The sequence below is a fragment of the Balaenoptera borealis genome (genome assembly GCF_965194805.1).
Source record: "Balaenoptera borealis genome assembly, chromosome: 12".
NCBI classification, from domain to species: Eukaryota; Metazoa; Chordata; class Mammalia; order Artiodactyla; family Balaenopteridae; genus Balaenoptera; species Balaenoptera borealis.
The window spans coordinates 75,158,117-75,183,334 of NC_138869.1; the positions used below are offsets into that span (position 1 = coordinate 75,158,117).

Genomic DNA, 25,218 nt, shown 5'->3' on the forward strand with positions numbered 1-25,218 from the left:
CATTTCTGGGGCTGCAGCTCCATAAGGTAGAGTATAATCTTTGGGTAGGGCTGGCAAGGACGCACTGAAAGCAAATGGCTTGACCCCAAGGTCTCACCAGGCCAGGACCATCCTCATGGAAGAGGACTGGTTTAGTGAGAACAGGGTGGGATGAGAGGCTAGGAAGATGGGGAGATTGTGCAAAGCTCTGAGTATAAGAAATCTGTCTGCCTGCTCTGCCTCTGTATGGAAACAACTATGCGTCTGCGCGCACGTGTGTGTGCATGTGTGTGTGTGTTTAAACACTATTACTGTTTTGCATTCTCTGCATCTGCAGCTCAGAGACACAGGAGCCAGGATGATGGATCTATTGATTAACATTTTCATTCACTTCAAGATATAGAACGTGAGTCTCTTTTGAGACACATTTTGCTGGAGGCAGATGCCTTTACCTTAAATGTTATTGGGCTTCTTTGTACCCTGGTGTCTAGAAGAGGGTGTGGGCCCCCCTAGAGAGGCAGGGAAGGACCTGATTCTGGGTGGCCTCTCCAGAGTGGCAGAGAAACACCACAGAGGCCTGAGCCCAGGGATACACAGCTTCCGGGTTGGGGGATGTTCTTTAGTCTCTGGGGAAGCCTGCAGAGCCCAGCCCTGCCAGCCCCAGTCTTGAGTCTTTGGTGACCTGAAGGCCCTCAGAGTGATAGGGTCTTCAGCCACCTGTGGTTATCAAACTTCATTGCACACGATCACCAGTTGGGGAGCTTGCTCTGATAATAGACTTCTGGTCTTTCTTTTTGAGGTGTCTAGGGGTAAGGTCCAAGATCCAGCACTTCAATAAGCTCAGGGGAGTTTTATGGCCCATTGACCAGCACTTTCGAAGAAACTTGTTCCCTTATCAGGATGATCAGCTGGAAAAGCTGGGTCCCAGAATGTGGTGCTGAGCCTGCCTGACTGTACCACACCCTGGTCACCCCATGTGTCCTTCAGGAGGGGGGAAGACCCCTGTGGGGGTGGAGGGATCATTAACCCTCTCAGATTCACTAGAGGGTCAATGCCCTCCAGCCAAAGACCCTAGGAACACACCAGCAGTGGAACAAGTTGGATTTTTCACTTGTTGCAAGTGAGGGCGAACATACACCATGGGGACTGTGGGGCCTCTCAGTAAGAGGGTGGAGCTAGAGAGAAGCTGTTGTAGGATCTGGGCTTTGGTCAGGCGATTTGGGGAGGGTCCAAGGAAGCAGGAGTCTGCTCTGGATTGAGTGTTGTCGGAAAGCGAGGCAATCCTACTAGTGGGTATCTCAATCATTTTGATCCATAGGTGAGACAGGAAGGGGGCAGGGCACAACCTTTCAAAGAATGTCATAGCCATTGAGGACACGACATCAACTGGTTAGAACCAACTAGGTCCAAGATGGCAGATGAGCCGACTTCCACTAGACGCTGAGCCTCAGTATACGCTCATTGTAATACATCGGCACGCTAAATGACGCACAGGCGCCATGACAGTTCTGAGGCCGACCATAAAAGGCCAAATAATGGGTGGTGGCCCAATTCCTGGGAATCCCCGCCCCTTCCCCAAAATAGTTGGAATAATCCTCCCACTCATTAGCCTATGAAATTACCCACCCTATAAAAATTGACAACCCCGTACCCTGGTGCCTTTTGCCTTCTGAGACGGCCCACACTCTGTCTATGGGACGTGTATCTCCCTGAATAAACCTTCTTTCACTTTACTATGGCTTGCTCTTGAATCCTTTCCTGGACGAAGCCAAGAACCCGCACTCGGTGGCCGTCCCAGGGACTCACCTGAGACCTGGGATGTGACCATCCTCTCACACCCTGCTCTCTTTCCCTCGACATAGGGAGGCGAAAGCTATAATTGGTGAAACAGCAGCAGTCACTCACATTAGCTGGGAGAGAGGGGGGATTTGGTATTTCATAGTTTGGACAGCATTCACATTTTGTCTGTGTTCAGACACGGTTACAGAATAGACTTGGCTTTGTCTTGCTCTGTCATGGTCACAGGTGGCGTTGCCTGATGTTGATGCTCTGGGATATTGTTTATGTTCGACAGGAGGGCACCGAGGCCGCCTCCCAGACATCAGGGCTACCCTGCTCTTTCTCATCACCCTACCACACCCCTGCCCACAAAATCGGGTGGTTTGTGTACTGTCCAAAGGAAGGAAAACAATAGCCACTACAGCTGACCTTCACCTCCAAGCCCCCAGCTACTCCGACTCCCTGTGAGGCTCCAGGTGTTCCTTCCCCAGCTCCACGCACGGTGTCAGCTACCTCCTCAGGCTGCTCCCTCCCCAGCAATGGTTTCCCTCCCGTCCCTTTAGCCACTGCTCCTTCCACTAAAAGTCACACCCTGTGCAAAGGAGATTTCTGTGCCCCCTCCCTGCCCCCAGCCCGTTCTGTTCCTTTGTGTCTTGATTTCACATTGCTGCTCTGCTGCTGAGTTCCTATGTAGCTACGACTGTCACCAATGAGAGACCCTAAGTCACTCTCACCCTACGGTACTCGGCGCAGCCAGACCCTCGTACAAGAGTAGTGAGGGTGGTGGTTGATGGGTAGGAGGTTGAGGCTGATAGTGTTTCTATTGTTGATTTGGATAAGGATGGTGATTTGGATATCGTGATGGCGATCACCATAATAGTGGCAGCGATAGTGATGGGACTGTTAAGGATGGTGGTGGGGCTGGTGATGGAGGTGATGGTGGCAACCATGGTGACAAGGTGATGGTGATGATATTGTCGGTGATTGCAGTGGGCAGTGTTGGGGGTGGTGACGATAGAGTTCACAGTCATCACAGTGATGGGGAGGGCAAATGTGATGATTATGAAAAAGACTAGTTTGTAGGTTGAAACCCTTGTGGTTCTTTGACAGTGTTCATGGAATATTCTCAGAGAGTTTATTAAGTTATCTACTTCTTTCTTCAGGCAAGGAAGCTCTAAATCAACTTTCTAAGGTTGCTTATGGACAGACAGTGATGCAGAATGAAGCTGGTATGACAGATCTCCCGTCTCCCAAGTCAGCAGCCCCAGGCTTGCCCCATTTCCAGGCCCATGGAAAGGAGATTACAGATGGTTGCTGCATTTCTGGCAGTGTCCTCAGACAGAAGGGGACTCCCTGATGGGCACCGACATCTGTGAGGCACCTGGGGAGACTCAAGAGACCTGTCTCTGACAAGACCTGTCACATGCAGGCAGAGACAAGCATGGATGCTGGATAAAGGGCCTGGAGACGCAGAACCAGGGCTGTCCTACAGGGCAGGGGTGCACAGAATGGGTGGTCTAGACCAGAGCACTCAGAAGCCAAGATGCAGGAAGGTATGGGGGCTGACTCAAAGTGAACAGCTGGAAATGGAGAAGGCGGGGCTGACAACCTGGGATGGAACTGGCTGAAACTTCCAGGGAAATCACTTGTTTGGAAAATGCCTGAGGCAAGAGGGCCCTGAGCCCAGGTCAAAGATTGCATCTAACAATGGACTGTTCCACGCACCCTGCTGCAGGAGCCCCAGTGACTGACCTCTGAGAGCAGGGAAAGCCTGGGCCTGTAACAGGGGCTGTTACACCCTGCCCTGGGAGGACCTGACCTACTCCACGTGGCCTCCACCACTTCATCCCTCCTTAAGGTGTTCAGGACTCAGAGGCATAGGGGTCAGGGGGCCTCAGGTTTAAAGAGATCTCCAGGGAACTTGTGAATCACATGGTGACCTTCACGATGCTTCTCATCTGGGGAATCAGCCACATAATTTCCCCAAGTGGACACTAATCTGTATCAGTCAGGGTCCAGTCACAAAAACATAACCCACACTAGGTATTTCCAACAGAGAGATTTAATACAGGAAATTGGGTACGCAAATGTTGGAAGAGCTGAGGGACCAAAAAAGGGTTGAGGAAGCAACCAGAGGTCAGCAAGAGCAGGAAGCCACTATGACCCTGAGGGCTGAGGGGACAACAGGAGGTGCTATTACCAGAAACCAGATGCCAAGGCTGTGTGGCAGGAGCTGGCATCATGTCGGAGATTCAACCACCCTGAAGACCTGCATTAAAGCAGGACGAGAGAGGGAGAAATAACCTGGCTTCTCACTTTTTCTTTTCTGCAGTCTCCCACTATTCCTCCTACTGACTGACCCTGACAAGAGGCCAGTTGGCAAAGGAGGCTGGGAAGCATCCTATACAGGAGGGCTGGAAATAGATCTGAAAGCAACTAGGTATTGACCACTCTAGGTTCTGATCTCAGAAAGCTGAACTACCTTAAGGTCTCGGGAGCTCAATGACTAATATCCCTTCCCCCACACTTAGTTCATAGCTGTCTGAGAAATAGATACAGGAGTCAAGCAAAATGGAAACCAAATATTAACTTCAGTACTACTGCAATAGTAGAGACTGTGGCATTAAGGTCTCTTAGCCAGGTGGGCTTGTAACATCTCATGCCTGAATTCTCTAGGCTTGCTGAGTCTCAGGCAGAGCTGGACATCTGCAGACCCAACCCCCGCTCCCACGGTGGGGAGATGCAGAATATCTGTGCTTTCTGTCAGCAGGAAGATCCCACAAGTGGAGAGAATTCAGATCTTCCCCCAAACCCGCCCACAGAGAAATCACCTCTTCCCCAGGGGGGCAGTGCGAGAGGCAATGGAGAGAGGAGAGGATTGTTGCTCTAATGAAGGGCCCTCTACGTGGAACCAGAGACCAGATGATATGAAATCGTAGTCTCCAGTTGGGAATGCTGAATCACCTCTATGAATACCTGCCCAGTGGTCATCCAGCCTCTCTTGAAAACGGTGAGTGATGGAGACTCAGAACCATCTGCAGTAGCCCATTCCATCTTTACACACTTCTGATGGTTAAAATGTTCTTTATAGTAACCTGAATTTTCCCTGTAGTTTCTATTTCTCCGGCGGGATTGGGGGGCGGGGGTGGAGGGGGGCTTCACATAACACCTCTGATCCTCCTTCGGCAAGAAGTAGATGTTGAAGATGTACTTAAAGGGGGCAAGTCCATCATCCTGAGACACAACTTCTCTAGGCTAAACACTCCCAGTACTTTCCATTTGCTCTTATATGTCCGTAGTTTCCCAACCATTCAGCACCGTAGTGTCCTCTCTATGGACAGATTGAATTGGTCAGTATCCTTTTTAAGGTGTGGCACCCAGAACCAACCACACCAAGAAATCACCCTGTCATCTCTGCCACCCAAGTGGTCACTCTACAGCGGCTTTAGAGTTACTATCGCTGGTCCTACCCAATGAGATGGATACAATTGTCTCCCCATTTGGAGCTGGGGAAACTGAGGTTCGGTGAAGATTTGACTTGCCTGGGGTCCCATAGTTAGCAAGTGACTTGGGGTTGTCAGATTACAAAGCCTATGTTTGCTCCCCAAGGACATACTGTTCCCGACGCTAAGAGGAACCCACTTGCAGACCCTAGGGTTGAAGAAGGACAGAGAATAGTGAGCTCCTGTGACTCTGGGTCCACCGGGAGTGAAAGGAAGGGGAGGGAAGGGGAGCAATAGGAATCCTGAGCCCCAGCCCCTCTCTGCCCCAATGTGGACGCTGTGTTTTGCTGGCCCGTTGGTGACCCTGCCCTCTTGAGTGGGGAACATGACCTTTCTTCTCCCAGCAGACCCCAAGAGGGAAGCGCACAGAGCAGCAGTGTCTCCTGGCTTGTCACTGACAGGAAACCCCAGGACACAGAGCCGCACTTTTCTCACATTTATTTGAATGTGTTATAGCTCTGGTAGAAATGCTCATCGCTGACTGTACCGGAACAAAGCCCTCAGCTGTTGCCAGTGCCTGAGACAGAAAGGAAATCACATGCTAATAATTCATCAGAGGGAGGGGTGTGTGTGTGTGTGTGTGTGTGTGTGTGTGTGTGTGTGTGTGGCTACCTGAAAACAAGTCTCATATTTCTCATGTACAGGTCTCTGATACCAACTGACAGAAATCCATTCTTAAGTGAAATATTGATAGGTTTACTCTGCAATCTTAAGCAGGCCTCCTAAATTGCTGTAATTAAGGCTAGTAAAGAGGGGTGGCAGCAGAGAGGGGAGACCAGAGACTCTGGACCTGAGAGAAAATACACACACACACACACACACACACACACACACACACACACAGCTAGCGATTAAACAGAGCTGATGGTTGAATTGCCCCCCCAAAAAAGAGTTGTAAAAAGGCAGCTCAGGAGCTCAGGCTCCTGTTCCCAGCTCAGAGCCCCCAGCCCGTCCAAATCCACTTTGGATATAAAGTCTCCAGCCTGACTTGTCCTAGTGATCAAATGGCCATTTCAGCAGTCACATCTGCTCTTCACTTGTGGCTCAGCTGACCCAGCACGTGGAGGGCCAAGAACCAAGTCTTTAAGACAAGGAGACGCCCACCTCAGGGGGAGAGCCACAGCCCCTCGTTCAGGAACGGGACACCCGGTGGTCTGCCTATGTGACCCATGCTGCCTGGGGGACAGGGGTCTCCAACGATGGGGTGATGGGAGGTGATCGGGATGGGGAGGTGAGGACTCGGGAACTGGAGACTCGAGAAGATGTGGGCGGGCTGGGAAAGACAAGAATCAGAAACACAGGAGCACACCGCAGGGGGTGAAGGATTTGTATTCTCTTCAAAATCAGGTTTAGGGCTCCGCAGGCCTGGGAGAGTGTGAGGTGCCCTGAGGGCCTGGCTTTGCTCATGGGGGTACTTCAGAAGGGCTTCCCTCTTCCTGCTCTTCTACTGGTCTTTTTCTCACTGCATGCCCTTCCCTTCCTCTTCCTCTCCCTCCCTCTCTCCCCCTTCCTTCCTCTCCTTCTTGCTCTCATCTTACCTTCTTCCTCCCTCTTGTCTTCCCCGACAGAATCAGAAGCAGAGGTAAACATTTATCAGAAAGGCTTTAATTAAAACGTTAAACACTCACCTGCAGCCCCAGCGACTTTCCCAGAACTCTGTGTCCTCTCAGCAGCTAATTATTTAAAGTAAAATAGAGGCGCTCAGTCTGTATATGAGAGACTAACACATTAATGGGGAGATAATTCTGCTCTAGCCCAGACTTTCTGTAGTGGAGTCACAGCTTCAATGGGCTGTGTCCCGGAGGCCTGGTTCACTACACCTGCTCAGGTGTCTGTCTCCCTCCGGATCCCAGAGCCAAGGCGGCAGCCTGGGCTCCCTTCTCCAGAGACCCTTTCTGTCTGTCTGAGAATGCTTCGTCACAATTAAGAAATGCATGAATCAGAGAAGGAGGGAGATAGTGGGAGCAAAATGTGATGATGAGGAAAATGGGAGCAGTGGAAACAGCCACGGGCATGGGAATGGGGACAGAGCGTAACTGTTGGCAAAAGGTTTCCAGCAGCTGACACAAAAGGAGAGGCTGTTTCCTTCCAGATTAGGGGGTTGCGGTGGGGGATGGGGCAGCGTGGAAGGAGGAATCAGACCAGGAGTGAGGTCCTCTGGAGGGGCTGTGAGTCTTGATCACTTACATTTATTCATTCATCCATTTATTTATTCGTTCATCAACTGTTTATTATACATGAGCAACTTGCCAGGCGTTATATCAGGCACTGGGGGCCAGAGCTGCAAATCCACAGTCCTCAGCCTCAGGGAACATCCTAACAGCATATCACCTGCACTCACACTTGCTCCCTCGTTTGTCTCCCTGAGACGCAGACCCATGTGCTCTGCATTTTCAGGGTGCAAAGACCATCAGAATGAAATGCATGGGGGAAGCATAAAGGTGAACAGAAAAGGATGTCTCTTCTCCATCACACCTACCACTCACCCTGACACGCAGAGGTGTCCGTGTCCCAGCAGGTCACACCCAAAAGGACTTCCAGGCCTCTGGATTAGTCTAAATGTCTCCTTGTATAGCTGGGAGACTGAGCCCAGAGAGGGTGCGACACCTTTCAAAAGTCACACAGCAAGTCTTAACTGAAGTAGGGCCAAAGCCAGGATAAGCCCCCACAGATACCCCTCAAGGGGTGATGTCAGACAGGGGCGATTGTCCACAGAATACACCCGTCAGATCAGCTTCCACATCTGCCCAGCACCTGGCACAATGTGAAGGGTGGAGTGGGGGCAGGTTGACTTTCCTAATGGTGTGTGGTGTTTGGAAGCTTAATGTGGGAGAGAAGAGTTCAACAGATCTGGATCCAAATTCCATCTCAAACACTTAGTTGTCGGGAAGGCTTGCGTAAGTTAGTAAAGTTTTTGGAGTCTTGTTTGCCTCCTTTGTAAAATGGGCACAATAAAGCCTATCATCATCCCCAGAAGGTATAAGGACTAACATGTATGTAGAGCTGCTGGTACAGTGCTGGCCCAGGAGATCAACAAGAGGAATCATTACAGCACGAGCTTGGCCACCAGGACAAGTCCAAGTGTCTTCTGAACAGGTGCCACTCAAGCCGGGGCAGTGACCCAGGAGTTTCTGGGACAACAGGGCAGACAGACTTTGGTTTTGTTGTTTGTTTTTTCTTTCTTTCCTCTTTCTTTCTTTTGGTTTTGTTGTTTGTTTTTTCTTTCTTTCCTTCTTTCTTTCTTTCTTTCTTTCTCTCTCTCTCTTTCTTTCTTTCCTTCTTTCTTAACATTTCACAGATAATCTAATATATAATTAGATTATAATTAATTACTCGCATGTGGGTAACTGGGAATTAACTCACATTTCCCACCATGAGGCATTAAGGGTGAAAAAAGCAAAAGGAAAACATCATGTGTCCTTCATATTACAATATGCAAGAAACTATCTCTTACATCATGTCTGTACTCCAGGCTTTTTGTCTCCATCTGGCAGGTAAGCCATGAAGACACGGGATGGGGTCTATGAATCCCTAAAAGGTTGTTGTTTTGTATCAGTTCATTTTCCAGAGAAAAGAGTTGGTAGTTTTCCTCAAGACTCCCTTCCTTCGGGGAACCCTCAGCCTGATGTGGGAGATTCATCTGCCTTCAATCTGAAATGGAGACAGCCCTGCCCTCAGGGAGCCCCAGTCTGAGGGTAGAAACACACCTGCCCTCAGGGAGTCCCAGTTTGATGGGGGACACCCCACTCTGCCCTCATGGAGCCCCAGTCTGACAGGGGAGACATAGCCCTGCCCTGAGGTAGCTCACATGTGATGGAGGAGATACACCTGCTGTTTCCAGGCACATCCCAGTCTGAGGAAAACAAAAAATATCAGAGCTAATTCACACATGCCAAGCAACATTGTACCAACTGAGCCCTGGGCACTGGAGAAAGATGCGGCAAAGGCAGGGTCCAGCCAGAGCACTGCCGGCCAGGCCGCCCCTACGCTTCCTCTGCGGCCCCTCCAAAATAAGGCTCAGGCTAAGTCCAGGCAGCACGTGGCCACAGACCCTTTGGCGAGCAATTAGTATTCTAAACATGAAATTAATTTCTCCTACGAATATAAGAACCTAGTAATTTGTTTCACTTTTATTTTATTGTCAGATAGGATTCATTTTCTACATGATTTTATGGTTGGATAGGATTCATTAGAAATTTTCCCCCAACTCCTTCTCTTAAAAAAAAATCCTTCAGCTTCTCAGTCAGCGGTTGAGCTGGGCTTAGCTTTCCTTTGAGTCACCCGTCCCCACACCGCTGCATCGCCTGCCGTAGCCCCGGGTTCTGCTCCTCGGTTTCACTTTCATTTCCGACTCTGAAGAGCCAGGTACTGAAATGGAGATAAATCTTTCTGGAAGCTCCTGCAATGGGACCTTGGATAATGGAGCAGAGGGGAGAGTTAACGTTTCCGGGGCTCCTCTGTGTTATTGACTGACATTGCGACCCTCGCTCGCTCAGAATAACGCCTCTAATTTATTTAGTACCCACTCTGGGTCACTTAACTTGCTGGGTACCTGCTCTTGCTTCTACCTCTGCCTGTGTTCTGCTTAACACGGGGTCACTGAAAACAGACTCTCCTGGGGTATACTAGGCCTCTGCGGGACAGGACCCCTAAATGCCAGCCCGAGCCCATCGAACAAGACGTCTTCAGCCTTGACCACAGACTCTGCTTTCCCTTCTGTCCTGCTCACTGACCTCAGCTGTACTCGGAATTAGGCCCCTGAGTATCTCCCCTTTCATTATACAAGCAGGGATTTGGGCTTCATATACCCCTCACACCGGGGATCCCCGAGGACGGGGCCGTGTCTCCCCCAGACTGGGGCTCCCCGAGGGCGGGGCTGCGTCTCCCGCCTTCTTTACATCTCTCCCCGTCCAGCTCCACCTCCATGTTTCAGGAGTGGCTCTACATTTGGGAGCTGGAGACTCTGCATGGTACTGTGAATGCCCAGGAGCTGCTTCCCTCTCCATCCCTTTTACAGATGACCTTGGCCTCCAGGAAGCAAAGAAAACAACTTCCATAGAGGTACCCGGAAGGGCTCTGCCAGGTCAGTGGCCACACTGTGACTCTGTCCTGCGCTGAGCCTTTCAGAGACGCCAGTTCTCAGTACCTGCTTGCTGCCAAGGATCCCCTTCCCTTTCCTCTCTTTTCCTTCGCGTAGAGCTTTTCCTTCTTATTGACATCGGTGGAGAGACACTGTGGATGGCATGAATAATAGATTATTCATTTGGAGCCTCTCCAGTGAGTGACTTGCCACCCCGTGAGGACGCATGTTATGTAACCAGGGAATTACGGTGGCATCAGAGGCAGCGTGTCTGCTAAAGAGCGTGAGATCAGAGGCGTGAGAGAGAAGCGGGGAGCAAGGCCACATCGCAGGAGGGTCTGCGGGGATCCAGGCTCCGGGCTGGTTGTTTTCGGCTGTCTTCTCTCCTTTAAGCCTCACGGGGACCAGTGAGGAGGCGCTGAAACCTCTCTGTGGAGGGAGAATGGGCTGGTTAAAGCCAGGCTGCCTGGCGCTGAGGGCGCTGAGGGCACTGAGTTCCCGGTGCCCGGCCTGTTCCCAGCTGCTTGCCACCCTGCAGCTTCCCATCACGGTGAGCTGGCTGCGGCTGTGCCTCGGACGGCCTGCGGGAGAAGCTTTCCCCAGGGAAACGGGAAAACCAGACCTAGGAGATGGCATCCCCGAAGGAGGGCGGCCCTGGCCGTTCCCCCCATGTGACACTGGGTTTCTCCACAGAGGCCCTTGGAGGGTTAGTTAATTAAACATATAATTAAGTAGATGATGAATTACAGTTAGAGTCTGTGCTATGAAGAGAAGCCAGGGGTTAGTGAGAAAATGTAACAAGGTGACCTGGCCTGTGTGGGAGTAAATGACCCTGACACTCCGCCTCTGCCAGCCTCTATGTGACCCCAGTCTGATGAGACACGGCCCCACCCTCAGGGAGCTCAGGCTGATGAGAAGGTAGAACCTCTGCCCTCAGGGAGCTCCTAGATAAAGAAAAAACAAAAACAAAAAAACAGACCCTGCTCCCCTAGACTCTGAAAATATACATTTTTTCCTGTGTACAACAGAGAGGAGATTTCTAGCAATCTTAGTCAGAAACTAGAAGACAAGGGTGAAAAGGTACAACAGACATCCAGACTGCTCTTCCTAAAGTATGGGTGGAGGGGGAGGATCTAAGGACACGTATATAAATTTGACAGTTTCACAGTGTGCAAAATCTGCTGTAGTTTCCAGCTGAACTTGGCTGAAAAGACACATTCACTTAGCTCTGATCCCTCCCCAAAGTCAAAAGGGTGAATAAAGGAATAAAGAAAATAGAAACAATTATTAGCTGTAAGAAAATTAAAACTAGTTTAGGAAGGAAACTATTATCATACATGGCTCTTTCTAAGCAGTGTTTCTATAATCACAAATGCTAATGCAAGCATTGAATACTTACTTTTAGCCACGAATTGTGATAAAACTCTATTGAAAGACTGGTGGGGAGAGTGATTCTGCTGGGAGCGATAGGAGGAATACTATCAGAGTGCTAAGTGCTCAAACGCCTTATCAGGAAGTTCCCAGATAATGTTTCAAAGGAAAAAATCAAGAAAGAGCCAATAATGAGGAAGTAAATACCAGAGGAAATAACTGAAGAGTTGAAAGGTTCCCCCTGAGGAGAGGGATTTTGGATGGGAAGGTTGTAGCTGGTCACTATTCCTTTACATTATAACCTATTCGACTTATATGTAAAACTTGGATAAACATAAAAATTAATATTTTTGTAATGGAAGGAAGATGCTGTCAGACCTTTGCTATCTGGAGGACAACAGGTACCAGCTGGTTAAGCCAATCAGTGGATAAAGTCATCAAAACAACATCAGAGGAAGGAGACCAGCAGGACTGTCTCCATAGTTGCCGCATTCTGGCTTAGGAACACTCAGAACCCTACAGCCCATCCCGCCTGAGCGTACACTGGGCTGGAGGGAGCAAGGCAACCACCAGAGAAGCCAACTCAAGACTGCAAATATCAGCCACAGACATGCCCAAAGTGAACACTCCACTGGCCGGAGTCTGAATTCCTGCCTTTTCAGGACTTTAATGTCATCAAGAATAAAAGTACTTTTCTTTTGTCTAGCCCTTTGTAGTTTACAAAGCCCTTTCACATGTATTACGTGAAATGTCAGCATTGGGTCCTATCTGTCCAATAATACTCTTCTCCTTTTACAAGCAAAAGCACAAGGGCTTGGAGAGGAAAACAGTTTACTTAAGATGACATTCTAATTAGGAGTGAAGATGGGCACATCCATGGTTCTCCACCTGGGTGGCGCTTCGGGATCACCTGGACAACTTAAAAACAATATACCCATGGCCAGCTGAATTGGAGTTCTTGTCGTGGTTTAAAGTCTCCCCTGGTGATTCTGGTGCCCCATACCAGGCCGCCTCTGGTCCCCCTTAACTAACCTTCTGTCCCGCTACTCAACACACGCCATTCTGTGGACCTCAGGGAAGTCCAGGTCATTGCAAGAACAAGCACCACCAAAATTTCAGTGGCTTAATATGACAAAGATTTATTCATCACTCATACAAAGTCCACTGTGGGTCCAGGCAACCCCCCAGGGTAGCTGTCCTCCGTGTGGTAGCTCAGCGTCCTCAGCTCCTTCAACCTGGTGACTCCTCCCTCTCGACACAGGCTTCCACAGTTGCCATGGCAGGAGGAAAAAGTGCTGAAGACACTTATACCCTCCATTAATGCTTTAGCATGTAAGAGACACGTATCACTTCCACCCATAACCCACTGGCCAAATCTAGTCTTATGACCCTTACATAACAGCAAGTGTGGGAGTTGGGGTGGGGGAAGGGGCAGTGGGTATAATCCTCTCCTGTGCCCTAAAGAGAGGAAAACCCAATGTGGGTAAACACCAGTGACATCTACCACACCTTTCATGGCACGCTAGAAGTGCTCACTGCTCCCTGCATGCCTCCCCCAACCCCCTATTCTCCCTTCCCTTACTGCTCTTTAAGGCCTGGCTGGAATCCCATCTCCTCCTTGAAGCACTCCTTGGCCACTGCTTTCTGCACTGATCCCCTCAGCCTGACCAACAACAGTTCTCATTATCTGTGGGATGCATTTTGGCACTTACAGTTCATTAAGCATTTTCAGAGTCTTTACATATCCTCTCTTGCAAATGATTTCATCTTCTGGACTTTGGGCCAAGAACTGAGAGGGATTGCTGGTCTGGACAACAGAGTTTATCAGAAAAGTGGGAGGGATGGGAGCCTGGAGAGTGGGCCCCTTGACTTCTGAGCCTTTGTGCATTGCAGGGAAGGGAGCTGAAGGGACAAGGGAACCCTGGGGCTTGGAAAGATTGTTTTCAAAAGCCCCTCATCCTGAGAAGCTTAGGCTGAAAAGTAAACACCAGTTAAGAGTTGGGGGTCTTGGCTGGAGAAGACCTCCCTTAGAACTGCTGATTATCTTAATGAGGGGATAAGAAGTATTGAAAAGGCCACAGCCTGCATGGGAAGCCCACCAATGAGCCCAGGACTTAAATGGACATGTGCAAAAGATGGGAAGTGAAGGTCATCTCTCCCTCTGCACTCCCACTGAACCCCCAGCAGACAGGTCCCTGCAATTCCTACACACTGGGGTCACTGTCTGCTAACATGGCTATTTATTTATTTATCTTTAACAAACATAACACTATGTCCCAGGTACTATCACATGTGTTTTATAAATACTAACTCATTGCATCTTCTTTCAACCCTGTGTGGGTTGTTGTTCCCCTCATCCCCCTCTATAGATGAGGATACCAAGATTATATAACTTGCTCAAGGCCACCACTAGTGAGGGACAGAGCCACCAGCTCCTTTACAACAGAGCATATCTTTATAAGCCCAGCAACTTCAGGTGCTTTCTAAATGAGTGAATGCTGTCTTGTTTCCCTCTGAGAACAAACTGCCTGGGTTCAATTTCCAGCCCCAGCACTTACTAGCTGTGTGAACCTGGACAAGATATTCACCTCTTTGCACCTCTATTTTCTCATCTGTAAAGTGGGGCTAATAATAAGCCTCATAGGGTTGTTGTGAGGATTAAGGAAATTAAAGAAATTAAAATATGTAAAGAGTAACACAATCCCTGGCACAGGGAAATTCTCAATAAATATAATTGTTATTTCACATGCTATATCTTAGCTCATCAAAGTGTTAGCATCTGTAAATACACATTAACCATTTCTTTTCATTCTTGACACTACCTAAAATGTTTTAGGCACACGTTTCTAAATATTATCCTAGAATAGGGGATTATTTTAGTTGTCTATTTCTACATAACAAAGCTTAGCAGCTTAAAACAATGCATATTCATTTCCCAACAGTTTCTGTGGGTTAGGAATCCAGGCATTGCTTAACTGGGTCTTCTGTTTCATGATCTCTCACATTGTAGACTTGTGAGCCATTGTAGACACATCATCCAGGGCCGTGGTCTTATCTGAAGGCTCTACTGGGGACGGATCTGCTTCTAAGTTCACTCTGTGGTTATTGGCAAGATTCAGTTCTCCCATGGCTGTTGGACCAAGGGCCTCAATCCCTTGCTGGCTATTGGCAGGTGGTGACCCTCAGCTTCTTGCCATGAGGGCCTCTCCAACTCTCTTTATCAGAACAAGTTCATGAGAAGAGGAGCCAGGAAAAGAGAGAGAGAGTTAGTAAGGTAGAAGTCAACGTCTTCTGTAACTTAACCACAGAAGCAACATTGATCTCTTTTGCCATATTCTATTTGTTAGAAGCAATTACTAGGTCCAACCCACACTCAAGGGGAGGATCAGGGGGCCCATGTCAGAAGCTGCTGACCCCAGGCTCACACACACTTGTTAACTGAACTCAAGAGCCAGCTCTGCTTCAGGTGAAAGTAAGGAAGGGGGAGAAGCTGATGTGTAGCGTTCTAACTAGCTCCGCCTCTAGGGCAAGCCTCTTTGAACCGTTTTGGGGCCTTGGTGTCCACTCCTATAAAATGAGCAGCTTTGACTAGGAGATGCCTCAGGTGCCCTCCATCCGACATTCTGGGGTTCTAGGTTCTTTGAATTTAACAGATCTTGATTCAACCAAGCTAATAATGTTAGCGTGTTCTGCATTCTTGGAAAGCTGCCAAGATCACATGAGTCCCTTCCAGGCTCCCAGCCTAACCAGGTGAGGGGTGGATCACTGCCTCCCTCCCACCACCCATGCTGCCCCATCCCACACACAGCCTTGTGGGAAGGAAGGAAGTGGGCGAGCAGAGTCCTCAGCAAAGGAAAGGTCCCAGGTGTTGCCATTTGCCTTCCCCACCTCCTTGCCCTGAATTTCTCTGGAGGCTAAATCACTGCCCAGTACAATCAGCCAGGCAGGCCAGCATCAAACCCTGGGTGAGATGAAAGGTCCTTTTGAGGTGCATAACTCAGAGCAGCAAACTCTGTACAGAGCATATGATTAGAAAAAATGTGTGTCCCTGGGGCTGAACACAGCTCTGCGGCATGGCGGGCCCCTGTGCTCCCCTCGGAATCCTTCTTATCTCTTGTCCCACCATTCCTTTCCTCCCTCAACAGCTCAGCTGAAGCCCACCCAGCAGGCAGTCCCTTTCAAACAACACCCTCTTTTCCCTACAGAGAGAGTGCTACATGAATACAAGGAGCCCGAGAAACACAGCGGCGGATGGGGAGTCTGGAGGACCTAGTGTGGGTCCTGCTGTGCCCCTTGCCTGCGGTGTGGTCCTGAGGGAGTCCCTTTCCCTGCTGAACCTCAGTTTCCTCATTCTGTCAATGAAGAGGTTGGACTAGATGACCACCAAAATCTCTTCCAGCTTCCAAATCCTATGGTTCTGACATTTCCCTAAAGTGATCAGGGAAATTAGGGGTCACTAGATGAGAGAGGATGTGTTTGGCTATAAGTAACTGAACCCCCAATAAAATGTGGCTTCTGTACATTTATCTCAGTCAGTAGAGAGATAAGAGGTTTCAGGGTTGGAGCACTGGTTCAGCAATGTCACTTTCCCATCATCCTTCACTGCCAACTCCAGTGAGACATGTCCCCCCCTCAGGGGCCTGAGATGGCCACAGCTTTTGGCATCACATCTCCCTGTGATGAAGTCAAACACAGGAGGTAGGCAGAATGGTGTGTTCTCCTGGATGCTGCTGCATTACTAAGGAGAAGACCTTTTGCAAAGACTTATGTCTTATTATTATGATTATTCCTCATGTCTTATTATGGGTTGAATTTTACCCCCCAAAAGATATGCCAAAGAACCTCAGGATGTGCCCTGATTTGGAAATAAGGTCATTGCAGATACAATGAGTTAATATGAGGTCATACTGGAGCAGTGTGGACCCCTAATCCAATATGACTAATATCCTAATAAGAAGAGGAAAAAGTCACAGAGGAGAAATGGCCATGTGAAGACAGAGAAGTACAGGGAGAACACCATGATGGAGGCAGAGATTGGAGTGATGCCGTGCCAAGCCAAGGAACACCTGGGATTGCCAGTGACACCAGAAGTTAAGAGAAAGGCAAGGAACAGATTCTCCCCTACAGCCTTCAAGACAACATGGCCCTGATGACACCCTGATTTTAGACTAGTCTCCAGAACTGTGAGAGAATAAATTTCTGTCATTGTAAGTCACCCAGTTTGTGGTAGTCTGTTGTGGCAGCCCTAGGAAACTAACGCATGCCTCATTGGCCGGAACTGAGTCACACCCCCTCAACTATTGGCAAATCACCATTGGTGAAATGAGCTTGGCTTTGCCATGGTCAATCATGGTTCATCATGGGGGTTGAGTTCCTTGCTTCCGGGACAAACCCAGGCTCTTACAGACTATAAGAAGAGGGGGTGATTATTAGATCATCAAGTCTAAAACACACATTTGGAACATGAGAAAAGTGAGGCTGGTGTGTCTCCTCCTACAAGTATGTAATCGCTCCACGTGTGGGGTCTTACCCACTTTGCTACGTGATTCTAGCTCATGCCGGGCATATTGCTAAGCAAAGGCTGACAAGAGGCAAAGTACGAAAAGGATACGGTCAGATACTTTCAGCATCCCAACTCACACAGGAGATTAAAAGAAGTGCTGAGAGGCTTGGGTGCAACTCAAACTGGATGAGAAATGGATTGGGAAGACACAGCCCGAACTATGGCTTCACAGAGGCTGGGTTCTCAGTAAACGCTGAGGCTGCACAGGGAGCTAAAAATGGGAAGGAACAGAAAAAGAACATAAGACTTTAGGATGAAAACACTCTTGGTCTACCCCCAAAAGATGGCTCTTGGAGTCCTGGGCTGCAGTGGAAGGCCTCCTCATGGAGAGCCAGATAAACTCAGACACATCTAGGAAAAAACAATTCTACTGCAGCCGCATCTATTAGAGCATCTCACACCCACATCAGCTCATCTTGCCCCCAGATGCTCTTCATTCTGTGCTTTCCCTCTCAACAGAAAGTATTTCCACTTGCCCAGTGGTCCAACCCACAGTCCTGGGTGTCACCCTTAACCCCTCCCTCCCCTCCCCTTCCTAACCAGTCATTCACCAAGTCCTGTCAATCTCTCCCCTAAATACTCCCGAAATCCTGCATTTCTCCTGGCCCCTCCCTCCACCATCCTTGCTTGCTGAGATCACTACCATGGTCTCCTTATTCATCTGCCTGCCTCTAATCTCCGCTCCCTACTCCTCCCCTCTATATTCCCTGAAGCCAGAACAATCTTCCAGAAACCCAGATCCAGTCACGGCACTGCTCAGAACCAGTGGTGACACCCCCATGGCTTTTGTATTAATGCCTGATCTTCCTGACTTTCTTTCAAGGTCCTTCATGACCTTACTCCTACTTCCCCTGAAAGCCTCTCTCAACATGTTTCCCCTGATCCCCCAGCCCCCAATCTCCACGTTCCACGAAGCCACTCCCCTCACTTCCTCCAGCCAACACGCTCTCTTGAGCCCCCAGACCTTTGAGCCTCCAATCGAGTCTCCCATGTTACCTGATCTTTCCCTCTCTTCCTCTATACCTATTTCAGGCTTAGAAACCACTTCTTGTGGGAAACGTTCCTAGACCTTCCCCCTAGTCTGGTTTGAGCTGAGCCCCTTTGCCCTGCCCTGGTCTGCTCTGTGTTGCAGGGGGCGGGGAAGTGAGGCTGACCCCCGCAGGCCTCCCCCATCACCTGGCTCCTCTGGCAGGCAAGTGGGGGGCAGGAGAAAGGGAAAGGAAGGGCATTTCTTTCCTCCCTCTCTGATGAAGGGATCTGGGCAGCAGTGCCCCCTTTCCACTCAGGACCCTAGCGGGATCTCATCACACTGCCTCCACCTTTACCCCTGTAGCCCGGAGTGGTAGCTGCTTCCGCTGTTGTTAATTTCCAAGTCTGCTGACCCCTTCCATCACCTGTCAGCCATTTTTTCTCTATTAAATTACTGAACTTCAGTTATAAATACCTTAAGTGACTTTGGTTTTCCTGGTTCCACGCAACTCACATAGACCTTCCCCGTAGTACAGCTCACTGCACTTCCCTAACCTGTCCCCATTCATCCTGAACTCTAAGGGCCAGTTTGCTTGTGTCTATTCTCCCCTAACGGGAGTGCTTCATGAGCTCAGGGACCACGTCTGCTGGCTAGCCTTTGTACCCCACTGTATCCCTAAAACATTGCCTGGACACAGTGACTATCTAATTAACATGTGAGGGAGTGAATGAATGAACCCATACATTTCATGCTGAGTTTCTTGCCCATCCTTCTCACTGGCTGTTAAGTCTTTCTCAGTCTTGCAAACCTCCTTTCTCCAAGAAAATCATCCCTACTGCTTTGTCCTTCCCCTGCAGGTTTCCCCTTTGCTTTACTTCATCAAGTAAGTAGAAGTAATACAGAGTAAACCATCGGAAGATCCCTACCCACCCAGACTTCCCATTTCCACAGCATATCTCCTGGGTGGCAGGCTCAGCCAGGGCTGTTGGCTAGAGGGGGCAGACAGTTACAAGGTGCAGGGACCCACACAAAGCGGGGTGGTGGAATTCTAGCTGGGGCTAGGATCATGGATCCTGTGAGGAGCTTCCTCCTGTCTCCACGGGGTGTGGATCTGGAGAGAGCCTCGTGAACAGGAAGATCCTTGAGGAATCTCCCCTTCCCGGTGATCTGAGCCTCTGGGGGCTGCCCTACAACCCAGTTTTGCTCGAGTTAGGTGAGGGTGCAGAAACAGGAAGAGGCCCGGCTGCCTGGCTTTGTTCCCAGATGTGGGCCGAGTGGAGAGGCCGGGCATGGTTTGGCAGCCTAGCGTGGGAGGGGGGTGGAGTGCCAGGTAGAGGGAGGGAAGCACAGGCACTGACCCAGGACGACGGCTGTGGTCTGAGCTGCTGTTTTCCCTCCCTCCTTCCTGAGCCCACGCATCACATTTCAATCAGCTCTGAGGATCTGTGTAGCAGCAGGAGACCAGCTGCAGAGGCAGAGCATTCGGCCACGCCTTCCCCAGCCCGTACGCTGATTGGAAGTAAGCACGAGGGCGACACACAGCAGCGGCTTTCTCACCATGTGCAGCAGAATCTGTTTCCAGAGCCCAGCCAAGAGCCAGCAAAGAAAGAGGGGAGGGCAGTGAGACATTTAGGAAAAGGCTCAGGGTCGGGGGTTCTTGGGGTCAATTTGTCCATCCCTCTGCCTCCAAGAAGAACTTCAAAGATTCCAGCCCAGACAGATTCTGTTGACTCTACCCAGGTAATGAGATGCTTCAAAGGGTAAACTGCAGGCCACACATGGCTCAGGCAGGGGAGAGGATTAAATAAAAGGGGAATCTAGACCAGCGCAGGGGAGGGCAGACCCCTCTCCCCATGCCAGCGAGAAGTCATCTTGGAAACTGGATCCGCACATGGTGTGGTGAGGAATGGGTAGGGCAGAGGGAGTTCTGAACAGTGGGGTAGCGGGTGGGGTGGAGTGAGGGGAGCGCAAGGTCAGTGCTGCCGGGGATGTGAGAACAGCAGACACTTACCACTTACTGAGCCTGTCCCAGGCTCCATGAGCAACATGAGGCACTTTTATTCACCATGCATTTCATCTTTAAAATAACCCTCTGAAGTAGCTACTATTGTCTCCATTTTACAAAGGAGGGAAACCAAGGCTCAGAGAAGTAAAGAGACTTGCAAGGGTCATACAGCTAGGTGTGAGTAGCCAAGCCAGGCTTGGAAACCAGGTCTGTCTGCCTCCAAAATCCATCACCTTTGCAGTGACATCTGTGCCCTGTCCCGTGGGCCCAAAGCCAACACCAGGGCGCTGCACAGGGCCAGACACGGGCCACAGCTCCCTGATAGCGAGCAAAGGGGCAGCTCTAAAGCCAATGATGCTGGGTGGAGGAATCCCAAGGGTCTGGTTCCACCTGTCGGAGGCCTTTGCTTGGGGCACCTCGAGGCCCAGTCATCTCACCTCAGGCTTCTAACGTATTTTCTGGTTATTAAGGGGGGCTGGGATCCAGCTTCCCCTCCATCCCTGCAGCCTTACAGTAACTGAGTGCTTGGCCAGCTCCCTAAGCATCTTCCCCGCCATCCCCTGCACGGCCTGAGCTCAAACCCTTGCCGTCTCTCACCTAACCCAGCTGGGCAGCCCCTGTCTCTGACCCATCTTCCATGCAGCTGCCACCACAATCCTTCTCAAAGGCAAATCTGGTCATGTCACTTTTTAAAGTAACTTGGCCTAGACGCTGTTTGCTTTTGGGATAAAGCCCAGATTCCATGATTTTACATTCCAGCCTCTCCCAAGTCGGCCGACCTGCTCTCCCAGGGCCTCCCTCTCCCACATCCTCCACACTCCCGGGAGCTGGAGACCTGGCTGTTCTCCCAAACGTGCCTTGCATTTTCACACTTCGCCTTTGCTCCAGCTCCTGCTCTCTCTGCTTGGGTGGGCTTTCCTGTGCTTGGTTTTTTTCCCCTCAGCAAAATGTCAACTTTCCTGCCCCACTGAAATGTCAGATGCTCTATGAAGCTTCCCCCAGCAGCTTCTCCTCTATGCTAACTCCTCCACTGCAGACTCCTGAGTCTGCAATGAAGAAGATGATGATAATCAAATAATATCAGCTAACACTGTGGAGTGCTCACTCTGTGCCAGGCAATGTTCAAAGATTTTCTCATGCATTAACAACTTTAATCCTCACAAAGACCCTAGGAGGTGGGGGCTATATTATCCCCATTTTGTAGATGGAGAAGGGCCCAGAGAGGTTAAGTAATTTGCCCAAGGTCACACAGCTGGTGAGTGGAGAGGAGCCGGTATCCAACCACAGCCATGTGGTTTCAGAGCCTGTACTTTTTAGCACACTTCAAGACCCCATCCACCTCAAGAACACCCATGAAGTGAGTATCTGAAGGTACCTCTACAGGAGCAATGCCCACCTGATCACAGAGGTCGTCACTCGCTCGTCTCCCCTGAAGGCCTGTGAGATCCTTGAGGGCAGGGCCTGTCTCATGAGTCTCTGTATGTTTTTTGTCTAGCACCGCACAGAGGACAAGGATAAACGACGCATTCACTGGCAAAAACAATGAATGACATGTCATGATTATTTCAAATACCACTCTACTGAGTCACCACAGGAGAGAGAAAAAGGCCCCCAAAGCCTGACGCAGGCATGAAATGACCCACTTCCCCGCTGTCTCCCACGCAGGTGAGAAATAAGGCCAGGAAAAGTATCTTTTGTTAGGGCCCTTCATGAGGCTCTGTCCACATGGAGGGAGTGGGAGTCAGACATCTCTTCACTGTCCTTTGGGCCAGGGCTCAGGGCAGAGGCAAGGTCCACCTTTTGCCCCCAAATACCTAGGTCCCTGGTAATACCCCACGGGCTCCACTCTTCATGGGCTCCCCAGGTCCCAGAGGCACACCCATCTGCCCCTTCTCTGACCCACATGCATGGCTGTAGAGCAGGAAGCAGAGCTGGACTTACAGAAGTTGGGGGTGTGTGTGTGTGTGTGTGTGTGTGATGGGTTCTAGAAGCTACTCAAATTCATCATGTCCACCCTGAGCACCCACCCAATCTCCTATGAAGTCCCATCTCAGCCCTACCAACCATCCAGTTATCCAGATGAGAAACCTAGACCCCCCAGCCAACCCCTCCTCCCCACAACCAACCAGTACCCCGGTTCCTGCGATCCCATTTCCTAAGCATCCCTGAACCTGCCCCCTCTCCATCCCCAGGGTCCCAGGGCGCATCACTGCTGGTCTGGAATGGGAAGGTCCCTGTCAGCTCTCCCTGACCCCAGTGTGCCCTCACTGCCCCTTCCTTCTAATTCCTCCTCTGCTGCCACAGAGCACCTGGTAATTTATGAATGGAATCATGTCACTTCCCTGTTTAAAAACCTTCCATGGCTCCCCACTCTCCGTAGGATGACACTCAAGCCTGTTTAACCATCCTCCCCACCTCTGCTGGGTCCTCCTACTTCCCATGCCTCTGCCCATGGTACTGCTGCCACACTGCATGGGCTTGGCCTCGCCAGTCCTTATGCCAGAGCACCCCCCCCCCATCTCCACTCCCTCTTCTCCTTCTGGCCCTCAATTCCTCCCTGTGGAAGACATGGCTCAGCTAGCATCTCCTCCAGGAAGCCCTCCATGAACAGCTCCCTGTCCCCTCCCCACCTCTGAAGTCTGGCCTCCTGCCTCTATGGGCTTTCACATTCCCCTTAAGTATAAATCTCTCCTGGGACTTGCCACGTTTTACTGAAATCATCCCGTTATGCATGTTGCCCCATTGAACTGTTTACGGACAGGATCTGTCTTATTAATGTTCAATTTCCTGTCCCTAGTTCAGTACCTGGGATGGAACTTAGTGGGCACTTGGTGAATGTGTCTTAAATTGAACTAAAAACAGCGTTGAATCATCCATCTGTAAATAGGCGAACTCTCAGGGCTGCCGTGAGAACGAAGGGAGATACTGCATGTGAAGGGCTTACTATGTGCTCTGCGGTTGTTCACTATCATCATAGTTGGTGTTACTATGACCCATATAGTGCCCTTGAAAAAGCACTAGACTAGGCATTAGGAGATGCAGATTCTAGTCCCAGACCCACATTAACTATCAGGGTGACCCTGGGCAAGTCAATTATCCTTTCTGAATTAGTCCTCAATAAACATTATTTCCCTTCCTTGCTTCACTTCCATTATTGAATGACTCCCTATATTATCCCCACCTCTCCCTTTCTTCAGCAAAGATAATTAAGAATTTGCAGATAACTAACAGCATATCTTGACTTATGAACACTGCATTTATGAATATCTCAAATACATAAGCAATCACAGGGGAGGCCTCTTCCCCTCCCCACTGAGCCATCACCACGTCCCCACACGTTTTTACATCAAAAAGTAGAAAAACAATTAAGCCAAAAGACGATCCTTTAAATACATTAAACTTTACGACAAACAAGTTACATATTTCTTATTTTCTCATTTCTTTGCAGGCTGGTAAAACTTGATCATGAATGAATAAGCACCAGCCTGGACCGCTATGTGGGAACCAAGCCCTGTGGTGTGACTTTGTAGCACTAAAGCACCAGCAGCCACTTTAAATCCCACTCGCCCACCCTGCCCCCGCCCCACCCAACAGGGAAACTGCAACTTCTGCCAGCAGAGAGGGGACAGAGTCTTATCAAAAACAGCACTGCAGGTCTGTATCAAAGCAGCCTGCTCTTTCAGAAAATCACTAAAACGGTGCCAGGCTATAAAGAAAAATGGTTCCTAACTACTCCCACCAATTCTGAAGAAAGGAGAAGGCTTTCCTCCTCACAGAAGCTACTTTGAGATTTGAAACCATCTCCCTCTAGTGGAGGCAGGGAAGAGGCAGGGAACTACATTACCCAGAACCCCTGCGGCTGAACCTGGGCTGACCCCTGGCTTTCATTGACTGGCAGTAGCCCATGCTAATAGGCCAATTAGAGCATGAGACTGAGGATGTTGTTCCCACCCGTCCCACCAAGAAATTCAGAGCGGGAGCGAGGAAGGGAAGATGAATATGTTGGGTTTTTCTAAGACTGTTTTTAGGAAAGAAGACTTGAGCAAAAACAGTCTGCCGGCAGCTAGTCCCTTAAACCAGGGGTCCCCGACCCCCCCCCGCCGCCCCCCGCCACAACTGGGCCACACAGCAGGATGTGAGCCACGGGCAGGCGAGCAAGCGAAGCTTCATCTGCCGCTCCCCATCTCTCATATTAGTTCTGAACCATCCCCCCCCATCCCCCCCGTGCGTGGAAAAATTGTCTTCCATGAAACCAGTCCCTGGTGCCAAAAAAGGTTGGGGACCACTGCCTTAAACCACAGCATGGTGGAGGCACTGCAAAGCCCAGACTGACAAGGCCACCCTTCCCACCACTCTGTGCCCAGAGAATCCTTGTCCTGATGGGGGAGACACAGCCCCTGCCCCCAGGGAGCTCCCAGTCTGATGGGGGAGACAGGGCTCCCAAGTGATGGGGGAGCTAGGAGTCCAGCCGTAATCCCAGCTTCTGCCCAGCCCTCTGCACTCCCTGCCAAGGTGTCCTCCGCAGCCAGCTGGAGCTGGCCGTGCAGCTGTGATGGACACAGGTGGCTTGGTGCTTGTCTTTGTCTTCGCTCCACTGAGCCTAAGGTTGGGCTGGCTCCGGGGATGGACGGCCAGCTCTCATGCTGCCAGGAGAAGAGCTGTGGGGAAGCAGAGCTCCAAACGTAGCAGAACTCTGCAGCGGGAGCAAGTGGCCCGCCAGGGGCAAACTTCTCCAGAACTCTTCTTGGGCAGAAATCTTTATTCCTAGCCCTCCTTCCACCCCCCGGATGCTGTTCTCTATTTTCTCCCCTCTCTCAAAAACTGGCCAGGCTCACCTCATTCAGGAAGCTGTCAGGGTGACTGTCCCACCTCTGCCACGAGCATTCTGTTTCGGGCAAGCAGCTGCACAGGGCTGCCACAGGCACAGCCTTTCCTGATGCAACATCCCTTTCTTTCTGAGGGACTTTC

General features: G+C 50.2%; 1 long non-coding RNA gene across 2 annotated transcripts; it reads left to right on the top strand.

Annotated features, from left to right (window-relative positions):
- The first annotated feature begins 9,662 nt into the window (after positions 1–9,662).
- LOC309607513 lies at positions 9,663–24,343 on the top strand. 2 transcript variants are annotated; one of them, XR_014232433.1, is made up of 3 exons: positions 9,663–10,344; positions 21,746–21,915; positions 23,699–24,343. It is a non-coding gene; the product is annotated as an uncharacterized lncRNA (long non-coding RNA). The 2 variants fall into 2 exon arrangements; XR_014232434.1 differs by lacking the exons at positions 21,746–21,915; positions 23,699–24,343 and adding an exon at positions 12,075–12,417.
- Positions 24,344–25,218: the final 875 nt, after the last annotated feature.